The following is a 5477-nucleotide window of genomic DNA, read 5'->3' as shown; positions in this document are numbered from 1 at the left end:
CTCGATCTTCTGACCTTGTGATCCGCCCGCCTCGGCCTATAATTACTTTTTAAGATTTATTTCCTTCTTGTGCCAGAGTGCGAAATACTGTATCCTCAAGAGTTCCAAAGGGGAGAAAAACAATCCAATTTATCCTTCTAGATGCTTTATTCAAATCTTCTTGGATAATGTTTCCATTGTCAATGAGAGCACTTTGTAATTGTCACCTCGTCTATTGTTCCTTTCTATAAGTATAAACGCCGTTAGCTTGTAAAATAGGAAAGTAGAGAGGATATCGTTTTTCAAGTTTGCATGAGCCCATCTGGGTTTACCATTGAAGAAATAAGCCAAAGTAGTTTCATTTTATCATATGTACGTCCTTATTTCTCTTTTCTTGATACATTAATTTTTTTCTAAGTAGAAGAATTACTATTGATTTTTGAGACTGAATCGCCAATTGAAGAGTAAGCATTTTATCATCTAGTCATCTATAATTACTTTTTTTCAGGTTACAGATGTTTCACAAGAGAAACAAACATAAATTTTACAATGTGTGGTCAAATTATGGTAAAGCACTCATTTCCTAATTAGATGACCTAATATGGAACTTTCACAATTAACACATGTTTAGGATTTTACTCTCTGTATCGTTTATAGATTAGCTACATATGGAACTTTCTTTTTCTTTTCTTCTTCTTCTTCTTTTTTTTTTTTTTTTTTTGACTTTCATTATAGTTTTACTCATATGCATGCATCTGTTATGGGCCAAATTGTGTTCCCGTGCCAAATTCATATGTTGGAGTCCTAACCTCCAGTATCTCAGAATGTGACTGTATTTGGAAATACGGTTGTTGAAGAGATAATTCTGTTAAAATGAGGTCACATGGGTGGTCCCCAATCTAATATGACTGGTGTTCTTTTAAGAAGAGGAAATTTGGACACAGAACGTGTACAGAGGGAAGACCATGTGAAGACATTTAGAGAAGAGAGCCATCTATAAGCCAAGAAAAGAGGCCTCAGAAAAAATCAAGCCTGCTGATTCAAATTTTGAGCCTCCAGAATTATGAGAAAATAAAATTGCGTTGCTTAATCCATTTTGTTATGGCAGCCCTAGAAAACTAACACAGTATCTTTAGCAGTATTTGATTTGCTTTTGAATTTTGTATAAATGGATTCATATTCTAAGAAATCGTCTGTACCTTGTTTTTTTCACTCAATGTCATGGTTTCCGAGATTCAACCAAGTTGATGTTTGAGCAGTAGTTCATTCTTTTACTGCTGTATAGTACTTATAACAACATGCTGTGCTTACATCAATTTACCTATTAATTATTTTTGTTTGTTTGTTTTTTGTCTTTTTTTTTTTTTTTTTTTTTTTGAGATGGAATCTAGCTCTGTCTCCCAGGCTGGAGTGCAATGGCGAGATCTCGGCTCACTGCAACCTCCACCTCCTGGGTTCAAGCGATTCTCCTGCCTCAGCCTCCTGAGTAGCAGGGATTAAAGGCACGCCACCACGATCGACTAATTCTTGTGTTTTTAGTAGAGATGGGATTTCACCATGTTGGTAAGGCTGGTCTGGAACTCCTGACCTCGTGATCCGCCTAGCTCAGCCTCCCAAAGTGCTGGGATTACAGGTGTGAGCCACCATACCCGGCCAATTTATGTGGTTTTATTAGTCTGTTACTTTTCATTTTATTTGTTTGTTTGCTTGTTTGTTTTTTGAGACAGAGTCTCACTCTGTCACCCAGGCTGGAGTGCAGTGGCGCGATCTCGGCTCACTGCAAGCTCAGCCCCCCGGGTTCATGTCATTCTCCTGCCTCAGCCTCCTGAGTAGCTGGGACTACAGGAGCCTGCCACCACGCCCAGCTAATTTTCTTGTATTTTCAGTAAAGACGGGGTTTCACCGTGTTTGCCAGGATGGTCTCGATCTCCTGACCTCGTGATCCGCCCCGCTGCGGCCTCCCAAAGTGCTGGGATTACAGGTGTGAGTCACCGCGCCCGGCAGTTTTCATTTTATTTCTTATAAATGACGCTGCTGTAAATAATTTCATTTCTGTTTCCTGCTCATAGGATATATGTATCCTCACCTTTACCGGATAGGGCCAAATCACTTTTTAAATAGTTTGCAATTACGCTCCCACGAGCACTGTAAAAGCATTTCTGTTGTTTCAAATCCTCACCAAAATTTTCTGTTTCAGAGCTGTAATTTTTGCCAATCTGGAAGATTTGTAATGGTATCTCATTGGTTTTAATTGGCATTTTCCTGATTATTATGTGTGTGTGTGTGTGTGTTTTGTTTGTTGGTTCGTTTTGAGACTGAGTCTCGCTCTGTTGCCCTGGCTGGAATGCAATGGCACAATCTCGGCTCACTGCAACCTCCGTCTCCCAGGTACAAGCGATTCTCCTGTCTCAGCCTCCTGAGTAGCTGGGATTACAGGTGCCTGCCACCACGCCCAGCTAATTTTTGTATTTTTAATTGAGACAGGGTTTCACCATGTTGGTCAGGCTGGTCTTGAACTCCTGACCTCAGGTGATTCACCCTCCTCGGCCTCCCAAAGTGCTGGGATTACAGGCGTGAGCCACCGCACCCAGCCTTTCCTGATTATTAATAAGATTTTCTATTTTTTAATGGGTTGATTGGCCAGGATGGTGGCTGACACCTGTAATCCCAGAACTTTGGGAGGCTGATGCAGGAGAATCACTGGAGGCCAGGAGTTCAAGACCAGGTCAGGCAACATAGAGAGACCTTGTCTCTACAAAAAAAAAAAATCAACCAGGCATGGTAGCATGTGCCTGTGGTCCCCAGCTACTCAAGAGGCAGGAGGATTGCTTGAGCCAAGGAGGTCAACACTGCAGTGAGCGGACCGTGCCAGTGCACTCCAGCCTGAGTGAGAGAGTGAGACCCTGTCTCTAAAAAATAAAATTTTTACAACTTTTGTCATAAAGTCCTCTTTTGTTTTTTCCATCATGAAGTCTTGAAAATCTTTTGCTAGATTTATTTTAATGTACCTCACAGTTTTCAGCCTTGCAAATGGTGTCTGTATAGTTGCTTTTGCTTCTGTAAACAGTATGGCTTTTAAAAACAATATTGGCTATTTATTACTCTTATATCTGCTTTTAAACTTATAAGTTATATTTTACAACTATTAATTTCAGTAATTTGTTAGTAGATTCTTTTGGGTTTTCTGTGTAAGCAGGTATATCATTTTCAATTTAAAAGTGTGGTTTTTGAGAACACTTGGACACAGGAAGGGGAACATCACACACCAGGGCCTGTCGTGCAGTGGGGGGATGGGGGAGGGATAGTATTAGGAGATATACCTAAAGTAAATGACGAGTTGATGGGTGCAGCACACCAACATGGCACATGTATGCATATGTAACAAACCTGCACATTGTGCACATGTACCCTAGAACTTAAAGTATAATTTTAAAAAAAGTGTGGTTTTTTTTCTTGTCCAATCTTAGTATCTTTAATTTCTTTTTCATATATTACTCTGCTGACTAGGATCTCTAACATAATACAAACTAGGAGTGGTGATAGTAGGCCGACTTGTATCTTCTTTGTTTTTTTTTTTTTTTTTTGAGACAGAGTCTCACTCTGTCACCCAGGCTGGAGTGCAGAGGCATGATATCTTGGCTCACTGCAACCTCAGCTGCTCGGGTTCAAGTTATTCTCCTGCCTCAGCCTCCCGAGTAGCTGGGACTACAGGTACCTGCCACCGTGCCTGGCTAATTTTTGTGTTTTTAGTAGAGACGGGGTTTCACCGTCTTGGCCAGGCTGATCACACCTGCCTCAGCCTCCCAAAGTGCTGGGATTACAGGCGTGAGCCACCACGCCCAGCCCCAATATCTTCTTGTTTTTAACAGGAATGCTCAGTATTTCACCATTATGAAGAGTATTTGCTGTAGATATTTTATAGTTCTCCTTTTGAAGGTTAAGGAAACTCACTTTCATTCTGAAGTGGATGAGAACTTTTATTGTACATGTTAATTTTATCAAACACTTTTTCCAGACCTATTGGGTTGGTCATTTGGTTTTTTCCTTCTTTAATCTAGAAATGTCACTAAATACACTAACACGTTTTTTGAATGTTCAACCAGTTTTACATTTCTTAGATAACCGTACCTTGGTCGTGATATATAGTGTAAAATTTAGCTTATCAATATTGTATTTATGATTCTTGTTTTGGTATGCATGAGGGTAACTGGCCTGGAATTTTCTTTTCTTGCATATTCCTTATCTTGCTTTGATGTAGAGGTTATTTTAAGTTTATAAAGGACTTATTTCTCCTTTTTTATTCTCTGGAAGAGTTTGTGTGAGATTGGAATTACTTGCTTATTGAAAATTTTAATATGTGTATCTTTACCTTATGCATAACCTTCAAAGTTAGGTGTAGAAGCAGACATATGGGGACTGACATTTGCAAAGCTGAATAATAAATCAGGATTAAAATAATTGGTGTTAACAACTCAGTTTTCCTCCAGGATTCACAACATGTACCTAACAAGAGAAAAAGAGAAAGTGATTACAAATTGTGAGGATCTTCTGTAAGTTGAATGTTTCTTTGGTGAGCATTTATGCAGATAGGAAAGATAAAAATGAAAAGCTTTGAACTTCTGTTGAAAGAAAGTGAATCCTTATTTATGGCAGACAAATTGAAGCTGATTGCCACCTTTCTCCAGTCATGCATCTAGCTTCTCTCATTTGCCATCAGATAGCTCAGACTGATGTGTACTGTCAGTCCTTAGGATGTTGTGTTGCCATAGACACTTGCCCAATTCTCAAATCCCCTTTATTCCACTCATTTCCTTCACAAAAGGAGTGCTGATTGAGGTCAAACAGATTCATGCAAAAAAAAAAATGTGTACATAGAAGAAAAAACAGAATTAGAATCTGGTTGAGCTTCTTTCCTAAACCCCCACCTCCAGATTCTTTTCTTAGCTAATGAAAGGAGCAACTTGCTTAACGGCATATACATACACTTCTCTACTCTTTCTAAACTCATTCAATAATTCTTTAAATAAAACTAAGCCATAAAAGCAAAGCTTATATAAAAATTAATTGAGAAGTTTTCTGTCACAAATTTATTTCTTATATAATTGCATCATTCTTCATTTGTTTGTACTGAATGGCATTATTAATAATTTTACCTTGTATTAATGTTGCATTTCATAGATTACAATCAATGTTGTTGTATATTGCTTTTATGTGTTTCTAGTGACATAAATGAGTATCATTCCCATTTTACAAATGTGAATCACCTCAGAGTAGTCATTCATTCCCCAATGGGAATCAGATTTAGTTAAATTTATATTTAATACATCATGTACTTAATTAAAAGAGTATTAAAATTATTGAGAACTTGATTAGCATTATTTTATTGATAACTAGGACTTGCCTAGGAAAAGAAAAAAGATAGACCCTTGGAAAACAAAAGCAGATTTATGCTATTTAAAATATTTCTTTTTTTCTCCTCTTGCCTGGAGAAGTAAAGT

This window comes from Macaca nemestrina, chromosome 2 (genome assembly GCF_043159975.1).
Source record: "Macaca nemestrina isolate mMacNem1 chromosome 2, mMacNem.hap1, whole genome shotgun sequence".
In the NCBI taxonomy this organism is placed as follows: domain Eukaryota; kingdom Metazoa; phylum Chordata; class Mammalia; order Primates; family Cercopithecidae; genus Macaca; species Macaca nemestrina.
This window is presented reverse-complemented; position numbering follows the sequence as displayed.